At 39.2% G+C, this 23,300-nt stretch overlaps 1 long non-coding RNA gene and 1 other non-coding gene across 2 annotated transcripts in view; one reads left to right on the forward strand and one right to left on the reverse strand.

Moving 5' to 3' along the window:
- The window catches only part of LOC123615353 (uncharacterized), a 224,553-nt gene that overhangs the window by 197,724 nt on the left and 3,529 nt on the right, over positions 1-23,300 (reverse strand). The window contains exon 2 of the long non-coding RNA XR_012503620.1: positions 18,805-18,916. This is a non-coding gene — a long non-coding RNA (uncharacterized LOC123615353). The remainder of the gene's footprint in view (positions 1-18,804; positions 18,917-23,300) is intronic.
- Positions 15,841-15,915, forward strand: TRNAV-AAC (transfer RNA valine (anticodon AAC)). Its single transcript has one exon. It is a non-coding gene; the product is annotated as a tRNA-Val (tRNA).

Here is a 23,300-nt window from a genome sequence, read left to right on the forward strand (position 1 = left end):
AGGATGAGTTTGACGCTTGCTCCCAGCAAGCTCTTGAGAGCTGCCACATTGCACTGCTCCGTGAGATCTTGGTGAGAGCTTCCTGGGAACCACAGCTGTTTTGCAGTGAGTTTGCAAGGACCACCCACTCAGGGGTTTCGACCTGAGACTGGTATTTGCATCTTCCTAACCTTCGCTGACCTGGATCTGCCTCATTCCCTTCATTAAAATCTTTACCCCTAGAACTACGTGGACCGGCTTCTGCTGTCCTGACCAACCCCCATCCGACACATTTATCTTTGCGAATTTATCCTACAGGTAAATTCACACATGTATGAAATCATGTATATACAAAAAAAAAGTCATTATTTCTAATAGCAAAAGATTGTAAACAACCTGAAAGTATATCAACGGTGGATAATTAAAAATATCATGATACATCTATATGATCGAGTGCCATTTCCTGTAAAAAACAAAAAAATTTAAAAAGCACAGTGCTTCATGGATCCTTTTGGACTGATCTTCAATATAAAAAAAATTCAAATTAGTTTACAGTGTATGCTACCATTTGTGTAATAGATACAAAGTAGATTGCCAGGTGTATACATAAGAAACCAGTGACCAAGGGTACCTTTGAGGAAACATTGAAGAATCAGGAGTGGGAGGGAGAGCTACATTACCCCAACTACCTTTTTACTCTAGAATGTTCTATCATGTGCATGTATTTCAAAAAAGGAACTATTAATTAGTTAATCAGGTGACATAATCATCATGAAATGCTAGTGAGGCATCAACAAACAGGACAGTGTGCCTTCTTCCCTTCTCTGTTTTTTGGTTTTACCCTGAAATTTAAAACAAACTGGGGACTTGACTTTCCTGTTATTCTGGAATAATGTCCATTTGCCTTTTAGGAGATTAATTTTCTGCATCCATTCACACTTTCTAACGCTTTCTCCTTATCCCCCAAAAATGAGGTAGAAACTAAACCAAGGGACTTAAATGCTCCCTTGTCTTATTCTAATATAGGATTAGTAATTAAATTTCAAATCTATGTACTTTATCTGACTGAGCTGAAGTGCCTACTGTCTTTTGGTTGAGGAATTTAAGAGACTGGTTTGATTGTTCTCATATCTTACCTCTCATCAAAGAAGAATAAACAAAACGAGGTACCTTGACTACCTAGGAATAAAATCCACATTCTTTAAGTTTTTTCACCATTCTCATCTTTGTCTAGAAATCAAAAGTCTGAATGGATGCCCTCCCATTGAATGGTGATTATCTGAATTCCAATAGCACTATGGAAACTGGAGTTCAAATCATGAGCCCTAAAAAAATTCCAGCCTTCAATCACTTATTTACAACCCCAGACCTGTGATAAACATCTTCTGTGATTCATCAGACAAATATAGTTGATATTTTAACTCTTCCATGAAACCTTTTCTAACTATTTCAGTAAAAAGCTTTCTTCTTCCTTTTAGACTCCTGTAACATTATGTATAATTTAAGTAATTATTTAGTTTAAAAGTTAGCCATTCACCCGTAGATTCAAATATAGTTGGGTGCTCATTTTTTAAAATATTCTTATTGCTATTATTAATTTCTAAACAAAGTAACAAGATATTTCCTGGTTCTTTCTGCTATTTCCACATAAAAGAGCAATGGTTATGTTCTACTCTGCTTTATATAGATTATCTCCTGTCTTCCCAGTTACATGTGTTACTAATTCCACTTCTCTTTTTTTTTTCACTTAAGCAGTTTTGAACCGGGTTTCTCTCTCTTCCAAAGACAAGATTCCCAACAGCTCTAATCCTGTCTGACCTCCTCTGCTGAGCCAATAATATAATATATGCAGCCTCACACACCTCTCCTTTGAGTCATTCTACAAATTCAGATCCTAATCAAATATCCCCTCCCAACACGAATCAGTCCTTCTTTAACTCACTTCAGCATTCCTTCCCTCCTACTCACTCTGCCTTCAGGCCCTCGAGTTCTGCCTCAGGTGGGCCCCCCTGCATATCCAAGTGAAATTGCAAGAGACAGTGATCACTTCCGGGAAGCTTAGGGAAAAGACGTATTACAAGGTGTTATGGGTTGAATTATGTCCCCCACCAAAAAAAGATGTGTCCAAGTCTTCACCGTAGTACCCGTAAATGTGACCTTGTTTGAAAATGGGGTTTTGGCAGATGTGGTCAAGTTAAGACGAGGTCATTAGGGTGGCCCTTGTCCAAAATGACTGATGTCCTTATGAAACAGGGAGAAGAGACAGAGACTGACACACACAGAGACAACGTGAGAGCATGCATGCAACAACAGAGGCAGAGACGGGGTGATGCAGCCCCACAGCAGGCATGCCAGGAACTGCCAACCATCACCAGAAGCAAGCAGAGGGGTCTGGACGGATTCCCTCCCTCAGAGCCCTCAAAAGGAACCAATCGTGCCAACACCTTGACCTTGGTCTTCTGGCCTCCAGAACTTTGAGAGAATAAATTTCCACAGTTTTCAGCCCCCTAGTTTGTGGTACTTTGTTACAGCAGCCACGAGGAACTAATACACAAGGATGCTGGATTGTCTTGTGCTAGTCAAGGACAGGACCACGTGAAGCCAGGCCCTCGAGCCCTGTGGGTCTTTGTCTGCAGCCTGTCCCCTCCACACTCTGCTTTACTCTTCCCTCTCTCACCACAGACTTTCCAGAGGGGCAAGACCACCCTGTCAGCAACTCCAAGCTTTGTCTCTTACAACTTCTGCCACTAGAGAGACTCTGGGTCCTTAGTCAAAAAGCCCAGGGAAGGGCATATATCCAGAAGGAACCCTACTTCAAAAAGATACCTGCACCCCAATGTTCATAGTGGCACTATTTACAATAGCCAAGATATGGAAACAGTCTAAATGTCCATCAACAGATGACTGGATAAAGAAGTTGTGGTATATTTATACAATGGAATAGTATTCAGCCATAAAAAATGACAACATAATGCCATTTGCAGCAACATGGATGTCCCTGGAGAATGTCATTCTAAGTGAAGTAAGCCAGAAAGAGAAAGAAAAATACCATATGAGATTGCTCATATGTGGAATCTAAAAAAAAAAAAAAGAAGAAGAAGAACATAAATACAAAACAGAAACAGACTCATAGACTTAGAATACAAACTTGTGGTTGCCAAGGTTGGGGGTAGGAAGGGATAGACTGGGAGTTCAAAATTTGTAGATACTGACAGGCATATGCAGAATAGATAAACAAGATTACACAGTATAGCACAGGGAAATATATACAAGACCCTGTGGTAGCTCACAGTGAAAAAAAAATGTGACAATGAATATACATATTTTCATGTACAACTGAAAAATTGTGCTCTACACTGGAATTTGACACAACATTGTAAAATGACTATAACTCAATAAAAAAATGTTTAAAAAAAAAAAAAGCCCAGAGAAGAGCCCGGTTTGGGTCAAGACCCCCCTTGGGCAATCAGTTGTGGCAGGGAAAGCAGGGCCACACTGCACAAAATGACTTCCTAAGCAAATGTGGCAGAAGACAGTTTCTGAAGAAAGGGACACTGCTTTGATTTAACACTGAAACTCCACCTTCTCTCTCATATGCAGTCTTTCCCTAGAGTTTCCTCTTCATGATTTCTCTCTCTCTCTGTCTCTCTCACATACACACACACACACACACACACACACACACACACACACACACACACAGCCTTGATATATTCTGCTTTCTGAGACCTTGTTAAAGAACAAAGATGCAACTATACAACAGACAAGCATGCATTCTATTCCATCGAATGTTTTAAGCATCTTAACTCCCTATTATAACAGTGTACCAGACCACATTCTTAGAATTTTATCAATGAGTTACTGAAACTGCACATGGTAAAACTTCCTTGCCAGTCTCATTATTCACGAAGGTACACAACACGTGTTCCTCAGGTCGCCATACCTTGATCTTACAAACTTGCAGTCTGTGGGTGGCCACTCCTTGCTCCTGATGTGTGGCTCACGTTGAAACTAGCATGACCTGAAGATGCACTGATGACTCTGCCTCGGTGCTCTCAACTGTTCATGCCCATCTGTTGCAGCACAAAGTGAACAGAACTGACATTGTGGGTCTGAGGCCAAGGATGGCCCTGGTGGATGATTACGTATAACCCTCACCTTACTAGAGGCAGCGGAGTGGAGGAGAGTGAATGGTTTTGAGACTCCATTACCACTACTGACAAATTAACTTAAAACAAGGTCTTCCCACAATGATTCAATAGCATTGGCTTTGAGTACAAAGGACAGCTCAGTGATTGATCCACATCTTCCGATACATGCTCTACTTCATCTCATGAAGGACAAACTCCAGTACACTGAATTAATCATATTCACAATCAAACTTTCTATGAGAATTTTGGAAATTTTCCATACCCTTATTATTGGTTAGATCAATCGAGATAGACCAGGTTGTGTCACGATAATAAACGGTCCCAAAAATCTCAATGGCTGTAAATGTTATCTCTCACCCTGCTTGTGACTATTGTAGATTGGCTGGGACGCTGCTCCATGTCACCTGCACTCAGGGACACAGGTTGACAGACACTCTACCATCTGGAATGTCACATGCTGTGGCAGAGGGAAGGCGAGATGGCAAATCCTGCATGAGCTCCTAACGGACAAAACACCTGTCACTTCTGCTCATGTTTCATTGGCCAAAGGAGCCACGTGACCATGTGATCTTTGGGAGGCCATGGAAATACAATCTATCTTAACAGCTCTAAAGAGTCCTAACCATAAGGCTGCAGTCCGCCTCTCTAGTGGCCAGTCAGCTCAGTTTTCTTCCTTTAAACAAAAGTCACTTATTCCCTCCCCAAGAAATGCAACTTAAAAACCCCAGTCAGTCACTGCTCCAGTATGCATGTTAGCCTCTTCATCCAGAGGTGTGTTAGTCTCCTCAGGCTGGTGTAACAAAATACCACAGATGGAGAGGCTTAAACAGCCGAAGTTGCTTTCACACAGTTCTGAAGGCTGGGAGGCCAAGATCAAGGGGTCAGCAGAGACAGTTTCCCTGGAGACCCATCCTGTTGGATTAGCACCTCACCTTTATAATCCTGTTTAGCCTTAACCTCCTCTCTAAAGGTCCAGCCTCCAGGTGTAGCCTCCTGGGGGATTAAGGCTCCAACATTTGATTTCAGTGGACACAATTCAGTCCATGCAGGCGGTGGTACTCAGTGACTAAACTGGTCCTGAATGTGGCTTTTCTTGTTATAGAGGCTTATGAAAAAACAAGACAAGTTATATTGTTACTTCACTTAGTATGATCATCTCTAGGTCCATCCATGTTGCTGCAAATGGCATTATTTCACTCTTTTTTATGGGTGAGTAATATTCCGTTGTGTAAGTGTGTGTGTGTGTGTGTGTGTATACCGCATCTTCTTTATCCAATCATCCGTTGATGAACATTTAGGTTGCTTTCTTGTCTTGGCTATTGTAAATAGTGCTGCTATGAACATTACATGTGTGTATCTTTTCAAATTAGTTTTCATCTCTTCCAGAAATATGCCCAGGAGTGGGATTGGTGGATCATATGGTAAGTCTATTTTTAGTTTTTTAAGGAAACTCCGTACTGTTTTCCGTAGTGGCTGCACCAATTTACATTCCCACCAACAGTGTAGGAGGGTTCCCTTTTCTCCACACCTTCCTCAGCATTTACTGTTGGTGGACTTTTTAATGATGGTCATTCTGACTGGTGTGAGGTGATACCTCATCGTAGTTTTGACTTGCATTTCTCTGATAATTAGTGATGTTGAGCATATTTTCATGAGCTAAACAGGTTTCTTCACTGCAGAACTTCTCAGGAGCACCTCATGGAACTAGGCTACACTGAAATACATTTTGGGGGAGAAATGGCTTTCATTTCTAAAAATACAACCCAGTAAGTGAATTATTTCTGTGTTGTGTTTAAGTTTTTGTTTCTCAAGTGAATTAACTCTATTAGTCTTGGTTATTTTTGAGGATATGAGCTATGGAATCCAAAAAGTTACCTGTAATTAGGTAAGAGTATCTCTGCCATGGAACCAGCTCCAGTGTGCTGGAATTTCCTATTCTGTGTTTCCATGACTTAAGGAAGCTTCTGCCAGCTAGAATGGAAAGAAGATGTTTTCTTACAGGTAATTCTCCTATCACAGATTCTCTCTGCTCTCTACTGCTGACCATCAATCAGGCAAAAAGATAGGGTGGGTCCTCTTCTAGGCTCAGGTCACTCTTTCAGGAGTTCCCTTCTCATAAAGATTATCTTGTCATTCATATTACTGCAATTTCACTCATTTAACAGTAGAAGAAAGTACTCCTACATCCCATAACCTCCATGGGTCTGACTCAAACTCACATGTGCAGCTTCACTGATTCCAACCTATTGCACATGTCTTAGCCAGCTGTTACTGGAGGGTTCTTTGCTTTTGACCACAGTATAACTTCCATGCCCTGGTTTTCTATTTGGAGGACAAGAGGCTGTGTACCTGTTTATACTGTTACCACTGTGTTTACAACTTTAGAAATGCAAGACTGACTTATCTCCTGATACTAAACTGCATCATGCATGAATTAATGTTTGATATGCTCTCAAGAATGAGTTTCCTCTCTTGCTGTTCTCTTGCCTTGTTTACTTCAAGAAGAACATTGGGAGCCTGCCCAAGAAGGGTGATGCTCCGTGGTTATGTCTTCTCTGGGAGTTGCAAACAAGACTCCATCAGCCTGCCAAGCATATGCACGGGTGTTCCAATGTGAAACAGAAGCTTCACTGATCAGTGAACAGAACAAACCACAGCTGCTGGTTTAGCTCTAGCTCGAATCACAAGTTGTAACTTATGCCATCTCCAGGGGCTGGTTAGAGCTCTGATTCATGCATGAACTACCCAGTCCATATGGAGTGGGCAACTCAGCTCAGGCTGAAACTTTCTGTTAGAATTTTATAGAGTTCAGGAAAACAGTGCTGCTGATACAGACCCAATGCCATTTTCTGATCATTACTTGAATAGTGTCATTTAAAGTCACACACTTTTAATCTCTGACTTGCTCACACGTAAAGTTTGTGGAGAGCTGCCAAAAGTTATCCTCCCAACCATACTGCCGTCTCCATCTTTTTAAATGAAGGCATTGTCTCTGGAAGTCCCTACTCCAGTGTTATTACACCCTCAGCAGTAACTCATTAAACCCAAACCCATGCTTCTTAAACTTCCACACTAAGGTACCCCAACAGAAGATAATGGAGGTGTTTGGAAGGGAAGGCAGGAGGCATTTCTTAAGAGGTGTCAAATTCCTCTGAAGCAGTTCCTGTTTTGTCTTTTAAATGTAAATTAATTTTGTGGTCTATCCCATACATATTCATGATTATTTTAATATAATAGTTAATACTGATTAAAGTACTTGTATCAGTCAGAGTACGGTCAGAAAACAGAAACCACACCCATTATTTTAACTGAGAATTTAACATAAAACATTGATAACCAAGCATTGGTGACCTAAAAAATGCAAATAGGGGGCACTGAGGTTCACAGAGGTTGTAATGCAGAAAGCAACTAACACCCCAGGGCTGAGGAACAAAGGAAGAGGCTGGGATCATTAAACCCAGAAGCAGAGAGGAAGAGTCTCCAAGGGGATCCGGGTCACTGCCACAGAGACATGAACAGCAGTGGGGGTGTTTCTAAGGGACCAAAGAGACGGGTTCTGTGTGTGCGGGAAAACCCGCAAACCGAGAGCTACCGTTGCCACTGGAACACCTGATGCTGCAAGCTAAGGAACTGTCACCAGGCAGTCAGTCCCTGCGTGGTCCCTAACAGGAAGCAAACAGGAAGAAGGAGGTCCCTTCTTCCTCCTCCAGCCCACAGATACCCTCTAGCGCCCCCTTTTTGGCAGAACCTTAAAAGGAGCCGCTGCAAAGCAGCACCGAGTCTCAGCCCAACACTGCCACCCTGAACATGGAAAGGTGGGGGGAGCTGAGACACAATAGCTTAATCAACACAGTACAATTTTTTTTTCCAAAATCAGCTCTAGCTGAATTGATGCTCAAGAAGATGTACCATACTGATTCATCCAATGGCTCTATACAATTCTGAAAAACATTTTAGAGACTTGACAACTTGCCACCATTGGCTATTAACCAGCCTGGTGTGAATTAACTAATCAGGCATCGAGCAAGGTCCAAGGACCCGCGTTCCCATGCCAGCCCAGCCGCCTCCTACATGACCTGGGGCACATTACTTTCTCAGTCACTGCTTTTCCAACCTGAGGGAGTTCGATTAAATTTTCTCAAAGTCCATTCCAATTTTATAATTACTGGAGATTATCCTGGGAAACCTCATAAGCACGGTTTTTGTGAGAGGGGAGTCAAAAACAGTGAGATTCATAAGACTTTGTTGGGTGCTGTGGACAAAGAATGTCACCTGCCATTTCAGTAAACAAAGAATGTCTGTCAGCCATCAAACCAGCAGCCCCTGCTGCCATCCCAGTGGTGAGCCCTGGGGGAACTCAGGATGGAGAAAAAAAAAAAGGACCCTGGCCCTAGACAGCTAAGATGCATAGCAAAGGAGTGATTTCAGTGAGCCCAGACTCTTGTATCATCCCATATATAGTAAAGCACTAAAATCATTAACTTGAGATGTCTGGGTTTTCTGTGACTAGTAGTAATATTTTGATGTTCAACTATGTGGTTTTTTTGTTTTTTGTTTTTTGCTTTTCAGCAAAATCTCCTACAAATTCTGGCTCTCCCCTCACCTCTTTGGAGCAGTTCCACAGTGATCTGAGAGCCTGTCTCCCGGGCTATCATTCTCAGTAAGGTCCCTGAATAAAACATAACTCTCAACTTCTAGGTTGTGCATTTCTCTTCCGTCGACAGCACCCAGAAGTAACTTATGGGCACTGGGAGGAGGAGAGCCTTGAAGAAAGGAGATGAGGGAGAGGGAAGCAAAACAGGAATGGAAGAGTGTGAAGAGGAATGGATGAGGGATGTTATGGTGAGAGCGGGCACTCGGAGTAGGAAAGAGCACCTGACGTTTCTGTGATTCTGATTCACTGAATTTGCTCAGTGGCTCATCTTCTGCTTTCTGGTGCATGTGAAATGGAATCGCTGTGTGCTCCCATGTGGAAACAAGTTGGAATGCACACAGGTCCCCTCAGGGGAAAGGAGTTAGAGGCCAGGCTGGACACGATGCTCTCTTCCCTTCAGGACTGTAAAGATGGAGGGCGGCAGACCTTATGTATTGCCAACTGCAACAAAGCATTTCTTGATGTCCAGCTCCCTTCACAGAGAGGAAATATTCTGTGCTTCTTGGCAGAATGGTGTTATTTCAATGCATTGTATGGGTAACTCACTGCCTTGCAGAGGAAAGAATTGCTTCTAACTGGATCACAGAAAAGGCAGGTGAGTACCAGAGGAGAGACAATATTTGTGGCTAGACTTTGCATGTATGGTGTTGATGTCAAGATGCTTACAAGTCCTGGGCCGGAAGGAGAAAGAAAAATGCCATATGACATCATTTATATGAAAAATCTAAAAAATAATAACATTAATAATAAGGACACAAATGAACTAATTATTACTTTGATTTCTTGAATATGGGTGAGTACATTTGACTGTCATTTATGATTGGATTACCACATTCTATTGATTCTTATTTTGTAGTTGGCTTTATTCCTTTGATAACTATGTAAGTTTAAAAAGCTGAAGATCTACTGTTCTTAGAAACAATAATTAGTACATATACGAAAACTGAAAAAATGTGCAGTATACTGTTCATATGTATTTATGACTCTCCTGTGAATATGGTTGCAAATCACTTGGTAATTAAATACCCTCTTCAAGGTACCATGGCTGGTTTAATGCTGGCCAAACCCATCATAACAGATTGTTAATCTGAGCTGGTGGGGCTTTTTTTCCTTTGTTTCATTTTCAAAGATTTTTATTATGATATGATATTTGGTAATATTCTTTATTAGGCTGATAAGTTTTGAATTGCTTTTCATTTTATTATCACATTAGTTCCTTCTTAATGGTTTTACTAGGACTCAGAAGTCTCCCGAGTTTTAATAACCTCTCTTTTTTCAGTACTTATAGTCATGGAATTAATTATATAAAATCATGATCCTTCACTGAATGTGTCACCGGGCCAAAAGAAGAAAATTCAATAGGAAGAATTAGACCTTGAAGAGTGATTGACGATTCATCTCACTACAGATTTTTCACTTTGAGACTTTCATTTGCTTTGCTGTAACACAATTTCCTTTTTTTTTTTTTCCACCTCTAAGAATATCCTTCAGACTGAGGAATGCTTTGAAATTCTCTGAACTGGGGGTAATTAAAATTAAACTTTTTAAACCTCAGTTGATTTTTTTAAGAACATGAAAGGACATGTTTTATTCACCTAAGAATATTTTCTTGTAGCTGGCTTTGTTTAAAGGAGAGACAATGATAAGGTGAACTACAAGAAACTATCAAATTAGCAAGTTTTCTTAGGATCTTGTTTTCATGTTCCTCTTCCTTGATTCATGGTGGTAAGCATTCTCTTAAAAACAAGTGTCTCTTAGTTAAAGTCCTGAGGTCAACTCACCCTTGTTGAATCATAATTTCATAATTAATTTCTGAAAGAACAAAATATCATATGTAACAGTCTTGGAAAGAACAGAAATTTTAAGTAGTTTTTTATTAGATCTTGGCAAACAAGGAGGCTATCAAGTGGAAATCAGTGGCCAGGTTTTCAAACAGGAATAAATAATTAAATGCCCAATAACAGGATTAAGAGTTGAGCAAATTAAAATCATAGTTTAAAAAAGATCGTTATCAAATAAACAATTATTTTGGGTGATCAGAAACTTCCACTTTTACAGCTGATTATGAGCAGCAGCAAATTAGAACATTATCCTCATGTCAAAGTCTTTCTTCTAAATCTAACACGTAATACGTGTGCAATAAATGTCCACTGAATGAATGTTCAATTAACGGTTTTAATCAGTTAAAAGAAAATTATGTCTATCCAACGTAACTCCCTGGTCTGACCAAGATGTAAAATTTGCAACTAATCAAGTAATGGTGGATCTGATTTTTTAACAATTCTTTTGAGGAGATGAGTTATTTCTAAAGAGATTTAAATAAGCAAACTATTAAGGTGATAACCTAACTATGACACAAACTATTAATACGTTGGTCCTTAACATATGTAAAACTAAATATACTATACATGTAAAAATAAACACAGATTTTGCTTTCTTCAAAAGCATCAGGTAACCATATGGCTTCACTGATGAATTCTACCAAACGTTTAAAGAAGGATTAACATCACTCCTTCACAAAGTTTACAAAAAAAAAGAGAGAGAGAGGAGGGAACTTTTCCCAACTCATTCTATGAGTTTAGTATTACCCTGATACCGAAACCAAATAAAGACTTCACTAGAAAAGAAAACCCCAAGCCATTCCTTATGACTATAGGCACAAAAATCATCAACAAAATACGAGCAAACTGAATCCAGAAATATATATTTGAAAAAAATCATTCACCATAACCAAATGAGATTTATCCCAGGAAAGCAAGGTTGATTCAATACATGAAAATCAATCAAAGTAATACAACATACTAATAGAATTAAAAACAAACACCACATGATCATCTGAACAGATACAGAAAAAGCATTTGACAAACCCTAACACCTTTCATCATAACACTCAATAAACTAGGAATAGAAGGAAACTTTCTCATTCTGACAAAGGGTAGCTATGAAAAAAGCCCACAGATAACATCATACTTAATGCTGAAAGACTGAAAGTTTTCCCCCTAAGGAACAAGACAAGGATGCTCACTCTCACCATTTCTGTACTGGAGGGCACTTAGACAAGAGAAAGAAATTGAAATACCCAAATTAGATGATATGATATAGTGCATAGAGAAACCTAAGGGATTCACAAATACACTATTGGAGCTAATAGACGAGTTCAGAAAGGTTGCAAGATACAAGATCAATACACAAGGATCAACTGCACTTCTATACACTAACAATAAACAATCTGGAAAGGAAATTAAGCAAACAATATCACTTACAATAGCATAGAAAAGAATGAAATATTTAGATATAGTCTTAACAAAAGAAGTGCAAGATTTGTACATGGGAAACTATAAAACATAGTTAAAAGAAATTAAAGATCTAAATACATAGAATGATATCTCATTTTCATGAAGAATAACTTAATATTGTTAAGATGGCAATATTCCACAAACTGGTCTTCAGATTTGGTGAAATATTTATCAAAACCCCAGATGACTATTTTTTAACAGAAATTGACAAGCTGATCCTAAAATTCATGTGGAAATGCAAAAGACTCTGAAATTGCCAAGACAGTCTTGAAAAAGAAGAAAGTTGGAAGACTCATACTTCTCCATTTCAGAACTTACTACAAAGCTACAGCAATCGAGAATGTGTGGTACTGAAAAAAAAAAACAAAAATAAATTAAAAGCAAAAAAGACTATGTGGTACTGGCATAAAAACAGACTTATAGATCAATGAAATAGAATTGAGAGTCCAGAAATTAAACCACTTATGGTATGGTCAATAGAGTTTGACAAAGGTGCCATGACAATTTAATAGGGAAAGAGTAAGACTTTTCAACAAATGATGCTGGGACAACTGGACATCTGTATACAACAGAATGAAGTTGCAAATATACCTCACACCATATACAAAAATTTATTTCAAAGGAATCAAAGACCCAAATGTAAGAACTAAAACTATGAAACTCCTACAAGAAACCATAAATGTAAATATTCATGACTATGAATTAGACAGTGGTTTCTAAGATATGACACCAAAAACACAAGACAATGAAAGATAAATTTGACTTCTTCAAAGCTAAAATCATTTGGGCTTCAAAGGATACTATCAAGAAAGTGAAAAGATAACCCACAGAATGGGAGGAAATGTTTATAAATCATATATCTGATAAAAGTCTAGTATCCAGAACAATTAAAGAACTCTTACAACTCACCTAATGCATTAAGTGGGCAAATGATCTGAATGGACACTTATCCAAAGAATATATATGTGGCCAATACACACATGACAAGAAACTCAACATCATTCATCATTAAAGAAATGCAGATCAAAGCCACCATGAGATACCACTTCATACTCATTAGAATGGCTATTTTAAAAAAAAGATAGACAATAACAAGTGTTGGCGAGGATGCAGAGAAACTGGAACCCTCAAACATCATTGGTGCGAATGGAAAATAGTGCAACCACTTTGGAACACAGTTTGGCAGTTCCTCAAAAAACTTCTACACAAATGTTTATAACAGTATTATTCATAACAGCCAGAAAGCAGAAACAGTCTAGATGTCCATCAACTGATGAGTGGATAATAAAATTTGGCATATCCATGCAGTGGAATATTATTTAGCCATAACACAGCATAGATGAACACTGAAAACACGCTAAGTGAAAGAAGCCAGGCACAAAGGGCCACATACTGTATGAGTCCATTTAGATGAAGTTTCCAGAATAGATTAATGGTTTCCAAGGGCTGGGGAAGTAGAAGAGGGGGTTACTGCTAGTGGGTATTGGGTTTATTTCTGGGATATAGGAAACGTTCTGACTTTAGATAGTGGCAATGATTGCACAACTCTGTGACTATACTAGAACCCCCTGAATTGTATACTTTTTTAAAAATCTGTCCTAACAGTAAAGTACTAGTTCCTTTAAAAAAAAAAAAAAGCATCAGATAAAACACTAAGGTATGTGAAAATCTGATTATGTTCAAAAACTATATTAAAGTTACTGAAATTAAGACAAAAATGAAAACACTAAAAATCATAATATTTTTCTTTAAGTTGCATCTATTTTCCTTAAATACACAAATAATTTTGTCATTAATTTTATATGTTACATAGCATAGAGGTAAAAATACATCACATCAAAGCTATATTTCTATTGGATAATAGCTAATAAAATGACCAAAAATCACCCACTCTTTCTTTTGTTGGGATAATTGTCATTAAATATTCTGCAACGATTATTTTTCAGTAGGAGGTAAATCACATTCATTCACTGATAATGCTCCACTTTCTCCCTTTCCTCAACATGTTTACCATTTTACAAAAAAAATTTATCAGTGAAGTTTAATAAAGCACAAAGTTAAGGCTAGTATTTCCAACCACTGAGGTTTATTCTCCAGTTTTTCCACTTTGCATTTACTACTCATTGATTCATCAAAAATTTCACCATTGTCCCTTTCAAAACAGTACGTGCATGTGTGTTTTTATTTTTGGAAAAGAAATGGCAACTAGGCCAAGGAAATTAACCATAATCTAATCTCATTAAGACAAAAATCACTCTTAAAAGATAATTATAGAATTATGACAATTATCTCATAACCTCAGCTGATGTAAATTGGCCCACAAATCTAAAGATCAATCCATTATTCTTTATAAAATGGTAATGTTAAAAACTAGAGAGGCTCCTGAAGGTTTAAAACACTGGAGGATAAAATTTCCATTATGTTTAACATCATTCTGGCACTGATACTGTGGATATGCAATAGATCTTAGAGGACACTGACCATATTGGATTTGAATTATAATTATCAAATATATTAACTGTTATCTTAATAGAGTTCTTAATTAAAATACATTACAATTATAATGGTTATGACATCTTTCTTATGGGAAGCTTGCTTTTCAGAATTCTCTCACTAATCCATAAAAAGGAGGTAGATATCAGAAATTAATATCTCCATTTCATATTTTTAATATGTCCATTTCATGTATTTAAGAGAAAGTGAAAAATGAAATGCAACCAACAAGATTCTGAACATTAAAAATCCCGAAGAATCTTAAAAGGAGCTACAAGGGCTAATAAGTGGGTTTAGCAAGTTCATGGTCAATACATAGAAATCAGTTGTACTTCTAGACACCAGCAAAAAAAAATTGGAAATTGATTTTTAAAAGTACTGTTTTTTAAAGTACTATTTACAATAGGACCCCCAAAATGAAATACTTAGGTACAAATCCAACAAAATATGTGTAAGATCTGTATACTGAAAGCTACAAAATACTGATAAAAAATGTAAATACTTGAGTTATATGTGAGATATACTGTGTTCATGGATTGGAAGACTCAGTATTGCTAAGCTAATTAATCTATAGACTTAATGTAAACCTCTTCATTTTTGTAGAAATTGGTGAGCTTATTCTAAAATATACATGGAAAAGCAAAAGAACTGCAAAAGCCAAAATAATTTTTACAAAGAACAAAGCTAAGACTTACATCAAGCTGTAGTACTTGAGACTGTAAGGAACTGAAAAAAGATAGACACATAGATATGTGGAACAAAATATATCATCCAGAAGTAGACTCACATACATTTTGTCTATTGATTTTCAATACAAATGTGATGGCAATTCAAAAGAGAAAGAACAGGTTTTTCAACAAATGCTGCATGAATAATTGGATGACCATATGCAAAGAAATAAAACTTAATCCATACCCATCCCCATAAAATTTAACCCAAAATGGATCATAGGCCTTAATGTAAAACCTAAAACTATAACACATTTAAAAGTAAACATAGGAGAATATCTTGGTGACTTTGGCAAAGATTTCTTAGACATGACATGAAAGTACAACTTGTAAAAGACTGATTAAGCTGGACTTCATCAAAATTAAAAACTTCAGCTTTGCAAAATATACTGCTAATGAAGGAAAAAGAAAGCCACACACTGGAAGAAAATATTGGCAAAACATGTCTGATATATATTTGTAAACTAAATATATAAAGAACTATCAAAATTCAATAATAAGTAAACAAACAACCCAATTTTAAAAACAGCCAAAAGATGGGAGAGTGTATAGTTCAGTGGTAGAGTGCATGCCTAACATGCATGAGGTCCTGGGTTCAAACCCCAGTACCTCCATTAAAAATAAATAAACCTAATTACCTTCCCTGCTAACAAAATTTTAAAAACAGGCACTAAAGAAGTGATTTGCTATGGGTAGCAAATAAAATTATGAAAAGATGTTCCCCATTACATCATTAGGAAAACGCAAAATGATGCCTTAAAAAAGAAGTCAGTACAAACCTATTAGAATGAGGGGAGAAAACTCAGAAAACCAAGTGCTGACGAGGATGTCCAGCAACGGGAACTCTCATACCCTGCTGGTGGGTATGCTGATAACCAGCTTCTTATAACATTAACATACACCCAGCAATTCTATTTCTAGGTGTGTACCCAACTTCAGCAAACACTTGTGTTCACAAAAACAAACAAAAAAACACTTTGCAAATGTTTACAGTGACTTCATTCATAACCATCAAGAACTGGAAAAAAAAATCCAAATGTTTTTCTACTGGTGAAAATTCAAATGTTTTTCTACTGGTGAAACACAGTCAGGAATATCCATACAATGGACTCCCACTCAACAATGAAAAGTAATAAACACACAACACGGATGAATCTCAAATGTATTACGCTAAGTGAAAAACCAGACTCAAAGGTTAACATTCTGTATGCTCCATCTATATGATATTCTGGAAAATCTAGGGACAAGAGAGAGACAGGTCAGTAGCTGCCAGGGAGTAGGAGCTGGGGAAGGTCTGACCACAAAGGGGCACAAGGGAATTTTGTGGCTAACGGGATTATTCCGTATCTGGACGGTGTGGTAGTTAAGTGACTGCATGCACTTGTCCAAACTCACAGCCTTGTAAACTAAAAAGGGATTTATTTTTCTGTATGTAAATTATACCTCAATTTTTCTTACAGCATATAGCTTTCATACTTTACCATTAACACTTTAAAGCATTCAGTTAAAACATTCTACGTGGTACTTACATATGGTATCATTATCGGCCTACATTTGGAAGATATTTCTATTTCCTTAAGCCAGAATATTGGTTTTTCTGAGCAAAGGGTTGAAAACCAAAAGAAAAACACATTAAGCCCACTTTGAACCTTTGAAACTTTCTCCTGCTGCGGGGGAATAAACTAAATAGCCAATCATTGTCCTTCATCATCATTTCCCTCCATGTACAGATTGAGCAGTAAGATCCTCTTTCTTGTTTTAATTCCAGCAATAGTTCATTTCCTTCTGGGACAGAATTCATCCTAATCAGTCTGAACAATTTTCATGTTTCCTAGCAGCTTGTAGGATTTGACCAATAGTCACGCGGACAATATGAAACATTCGCTGTTTGCGTCAGTCTGAGCGTGACCCGCTATGCTCTGTAGCAAAGAAACTCTTTACGCCTGAAAAAACCCAGAACCTTTTTTTAATGGAAACTCTTTATATCGGATCAAAATTCAGGGCTTAAAAAGCATCAGGTAAAAATCTTCACAAATAATCACCAAACTACTGAAGATTCAAAACATCAACCTGAGAATCAAATTGTGAGACACAGTAAAATGTAAAGCCATCACAAACTTATCTCATCTCAGAGAATTGCTGAGCACTCAAGCTTGTTTTCTTCCTTTTGCCTAACTACTAAGTGGATGGGAATGTTTTCCTTTCATTTACTGGAAACAAAAGTGATGCTGCATCAGCAGATAGGCTACAAACTAAAACATAAAAAAAAAAAAAACCAAGATGAAGCCTAGTTAAACGTGAATAAGACAAAATGACAAGAGGCTTCATTAGGGCATGAATTTTCCAATTGAAAATTATATTTGGAAAAAATTAAAATGTACAAGGAAAAGACCTGAGACCCCATCAAGGACAGAAAGAACGCACAGGACATGCCAGGACCCAAGATGCAAGAGAGACAGGATGGAAAATAATATGAAGGTGAATGTCAGAGGGGGGAGAAGTCAGCTCAGCTGAACTGATGGACGGAAAAAACTATTAAATAGAAAATGATTTGTAGATTGTAAATAAAAGCAGAAACACATGGTAAATATGAAATCCATTGGTCCATTTTTAGAACGCATCACCCCCAAAATACTTAGATTTTAATCAAAATATTATAAATGAAAAACTGTTAGTAGAGAAAAATGGTATCTCAGTGATTATGCTAAGAAAAACTTTTGCGTTAGAAATTTCAAATTTAGACTCATTTACTCTGGAAGGAACCAGCATTGTGAGCATCTCATAGTCATTTTAAAAAACAGAACGGATAGCAAAAGTGTATTCAACTTTGGGCTTTTTGAATCTACAAGGAGACAGTTAACTGCTCTTAATGAATCCACATCGGAATAAAATGCTGTCCAGAAGGTTGAGCCGTTGTGTAAATGAGACAGCAATGATTACTGGGGATGTTGCAGACGTCATGTAGAACAGGAGAGGTGCCAGAGAGCTATGAGTGGTGGCAAATATTGGTCCTGGAGAGAGGAGGAAGGGCAGTTCTGGAAACTGCGGGTGAGCAAGAACTGGACCTCAGGAGAGAGTCGGGCCCAGAAGGTTTCTGCACGCCCACAAAATGGAACAGACTCCCGCCATACGTGACAGCAGGGATGCACCTGGGGACACTGCACTGAGTGAGGTAAACCGGTCACAGAGGCACACGTACTGCGTGATTCCACTGCCATGAGGAATCGAAAACAGTCAAACCCACAGAAGCAGAGAGTGAAACGGGGGCTGCCAAGGGCTGGGCGGAGGGGGATGGGGAGCTGTGTTCAGTGGGTGCAAAGTTTCAGTCGTGTGGGAAGAGTAACTTCTAGAGATCTACTAGAGAACAATTCAGGGTTGTACACTTCACAGTTTGTTAAGAGGGGAGACCTTACATTAAGTTCTCTTTCCAGCAAAACAGCAATAGCAATGAAAAAAACAAAAGAGCAGGAGGAAACTTTGGAGGTAATGGATATGTTTATTACCTAGACGGCGGTGGTTGTCTCACAGGTGTGTGGATGTGTCCAGACTCATCAAACTGTACATTAAATATGCCCAGGGTCTTGGGGGTTGTATTTCAATTAGACCTCAATAAACCTGTTTTTAAAAGGAAAAGAAAAATGTGAGAAAGCAAGTAATAAATAATGAGTCAAAAAAATAAACAGAGACTACAGGAGATAGTATGGATGGCTAGGAATGAATCGTGGTAGGGTGGACAGTTTTCTTTTTTAACTAGAAAGCCAACATCACGGGGTGTGGAATAAAGGGAAAATGTAGTGTAGCTGCACTCAGGTAAGACATGTGACCAACTCTCCCCCGACACCCTTCCTTCACCCATTTATTCAACAAATACTTAAGGACTTCCCAAGACACGCAGGCCCTGTCCTCCAAGCTGGGATACAGTGACAAAGGCCACATGGAGGTGACAATCTGGCTACATGCTCATCTATGTGTCCCTATAGTCAAGACAGAGAAACACAAGCTGTAAGAGAGTGTCACTGAGTAGACAGAGTATAAACTCAGTGAACAACCCCAATGTCCATAGCAGCACTACTTACAATAGCCAAGACATGGGAGCAACCTAAATGTCCATCGATAGATGACTGGCTAAAAAAGTTGTGGTATATTTATACAATGGAATATTACTCAGCCATAAAAAAGAATGAAATAGTGCCATTTGCAGCAACATGAAATGGACCTAGAGATGATCATACTAAGTGAAATAAGTCAGACAGAGAAAGACAAATATTACCTATATGTGGAATTTTTTAAGTGATGCAAATGAACTTATTCACAAAACAGAAAGAGACGCATAGACATAGAAAACAAACTCATGGTTACCAAAGGAGAAAGAGAGGAGGAGTAAATTAGGAGTTTGGGATTAACAGATATACATTACTATATATAAAATAGATAAACAACAAGGTCCTACTGTATAGCACAGGGAACTATATTCAGTATCTTGTAATAACCTATAGTGGATAAAAAAAGAATGAAATAATGGCATCCGCAGCAACATGGATGGACCTAGACACTACCACACTGAGTGAAGTAAGTCAGACAAAGAAAGACAAATACCATATGGTATCACTTATGTGTGGAATCTTAAAAAAAATGATACAAATTCTATTTACAAACCAAAAACAGACTCACAGACACAGAAAACAAACTACAGTTACCAAAGGGGAAAGGGCAGAGAGGGATAAATTAGGCACTGGGGATTAACAGACACACAGTACTGTATGTAAAATAGATAAACAACAAGGATCTTCTGCATAGCACAGGGAATTAGTTTCAATATCTTGTAATAACATATAACGGAAAAGAATATGAAAAGAAAATCTATATGTATGTATATGTATAATTGAATCACTTTGCTGTACATCTGAAACTAACACAACATTGTAAATCAACCACACTTCAATAAAAAATAAAGAAAGGAAGGGAGGAAGGGAGGGAAGGAGGGAGAGGGGAAGGAAGGAAGGGAGAAAGGAAGGAAGGGAAGAAGAAAATAAAAAATAAAAAAATAAACTCAGTGACCAACAGCCTCCAAGAGTGTGGCCGGAAGAGCAAAGACATGGGTTACAGTGGGAAGATCTCAGGGGAAGGGAACGGCTCAGTTGACAGAGTGCTTGCTCAGCAGGCACAACGTCCTGGGCTCAACCCCCAGCACCTAATTACCTAAGTACCTCCCCCCAAAATAACAGGTGGGGAAGTCTCAGGGCTCCACCTGATTCAAAGCTTGTGGCTGGTTCCTTCAAACGACGTGGATGAGAACACTAACAGCATGGTTGTTACAGCTGTGGGTGGCATCAAGTCCACAGGGACAACCAAGTGATTGGATGATGAGATTAGGATCCAGCAGTCCTTTCAAAACCCCTGGCAGTGGGGTAAATTAAACACGATAAATTTCAAAAGGAATATATTTAAGTTTCTTTATTTGTTTCAAAAACCTAAAACCTACTTAGGTCAAAAAAAATTCACACAAGTGGTTTATTTAAGATTATAATATGGAACAGATGACTTACAAGCTTAACTAAAAATTCCACGTGAGAGAGTGTCATATGTCAGTCTAACCTGAAGATGAGGGAGGGGTCCATCCTCCTCTGTGCTGGTGGGGCCATACCTGGGGTGTGTCCAGGTCCAGGAGCCACACTTTAGAAAGATTATACAAGATCTAGCTTCTGTTAAGAGGAGAAGTTAGCCTCAGGATGTTCGTTTATATGAAGAACTTCGAGAACAGAAGTTTCACTGGGGACAGGGGATAGCCCCTCAAATCTCTGAAGTTCCAGGCCATGGAGGGAGCATTAGATTTGTTCAGGGGGTTCTCAGGGGGTAAAATTAGACCAGTAGGTGAGAAGCACTAGGGAGCAGGTGTGAGCTGGGTTTACAGAAGGCATTTCTCACAGGGGTGCCCAAGGTAGGCACGCTGCCTGCAGGGCGGGGAGTGAACTGCCAGTCCCCAGAAGCATTCGCCCAGGGGCTCCCTAGACACAAAGGAATGTTTCAGGCAGGATTGATGGTTATTTAGGATCAATAACCGAACAGCTCCATCAGCACTGCTTCATGTACATCACTTGCTAGTCTACCCGATGTGTCCTTTTTTAGAAAGTACAAAAGCAAGAGAAAGCATCTTGGCTTTTAACTCGCTGTCAAAATTTGGTGTTGGGCATAACCAGTTCTAAAAATTAGCGGCAATCTCCCAAAGAAGGCAAGAAAGGATAATGAGGGAGAAGGCGAGGGACGGGGGCTGGCCCTGATCCTCAGAGGCCAGCAAGGAGGGTGGAGAGCAAGGTCTCACCCAGGGAGGGATGCTCTGCCCAGAGCTGCCCTCCTATCCCCCAACCCACTGAATCCACCACCTCACCCCCCCCACCACCTCCCGTATTCCAGCCTCAGACTTTGGGGCTCTTTAAGCTGTCAAGTTAAACCTCACAAATCATGTGTTTCTCTCTTTCATTTTATGATAAAGATATATATTGGGGAAAAGAGGGAAAGACTTGAAGGTGAAAAAAAAAATCACAAACAATATTTATCCAATACAGATCACTGAATTTCAGCTCTCCAACTTCACCAGGGCTCAGCTCTGACTGCTGAAACACCCAGCGCTCGGATCTCCCACTCTCATTTACCAGCGTGCACGGTCGCGACAGCCCAGCACACAGATCGTCGCTGAGTAGTTCTCTCTCCTGAATGTGCTTTAAAAAGGGGCATTTCATGTGAGTCAAAGTTAATCTTCTATCAGTGCATGTGAACTTTTAAACGTTAAACTTCTCATTGCAAAGTCATTATGAAGGGTAAAAAAATGCAAAAAAAAAATTCTAGACTATGCAATGAAAGGTGTCCTCTTCTCACCTTAAGTCCCAAATGCCACCCTCCCAAGATCCAAAAGCTATTAGCTGTTTCTTGTGTATTCATAGATTACTTCAGGTATGCATTCATAGATTATTTTGGGTAGGGTACGTGTGTGAGCGTGTGTGTGAGTGTGTGTGTGTACATGAGAGAGAGAGAGAATGCGTGGTGAGCACGTGTCTGCCCCTTGCCGACATAAACAGAAGTAAACATCACCATCCGCCCCTTGCTCTTTGCACCTGACAACGGCCCCGTCACAACACCTGCTGCTATAACACCAATTAGCTCGCATACCATTGGTCAGAGGAAAGAATAACCTGGAAGTCTCATTGGTTCATATGTGATTTTTCCTGCAAGGGGAGGAAGCTAAGCTTTGAATGATAATAGAATTGGTAGCTTCAGCTGGAAGGGATGTGGCTCTCTGTGTATTTTAAGAAACCGCCTGAGGGGGCACCCTCACCTCGCACAGTCCTGGGCAGGTATCAGCCCTCCGGGGCTCATTGAGGCTGTGACGTTCCCCCAAACCAGCATTCCCACGCCATTTTTATAAATTATTATCCCCTGGGGCAGCCTCCAGCACCACTGAGCTGCCTGTCTGGACAGTCCAGGTAATCTCCCCAGGTACCAGTGATTCTGTTAATGCTCTATTTCAAAGTTGCATCTGCTTTGAATGGTCTCCCATTAACCCTACTTTTCCATCAGGCAGGTTACATTTAATGTTCACCATTGCAGAACGCGTGTTATAGCGCTGGAACCTCTGTCTGGAAATCACACATGCATTGGTACCTGTCACTCTGCCGCAGTCTGTTTCACAGCTGCTCCGTACAAATATACCAAAAATGACTTAACTCATGCATGTTTAGGCTGGGCCCAGTTATTTACTTACAAAAATGATGCTGTAATTAATTTGGTAAGATGTTCTTATGGACTGAATTGCATCCTCCCCAAATTCACATGTTGAAGTCCTAACTTCCAGGACCTCAGAGACAGGGCCTCTGAAGAGGTGACTCAGTTAAAATGAGGCTGTTAGGGTGGGGCCCTAATCCAACAAGACTGAGTCCTTATAAGAAGAAGAGACACCAAGGACACACGTGCACAGAGGAAAGGCCACGTGAGGACACAGGGGGAA

The sequence above is a fragment of the Camelus bactrianus genome, chromosome 3, assembly GCF_048773025.1.
Source record: "Camelus bactrianus isolate YW-2024 breed Bactrian camel chromosome 3, ASM4877302v1, whole genome shotgun sequence".
NCBI lineage: Eukaryota > Metazoa > Chordata > Mammalia > Artiodactyla > Camelidae > Camelus > Camelus bactrianus.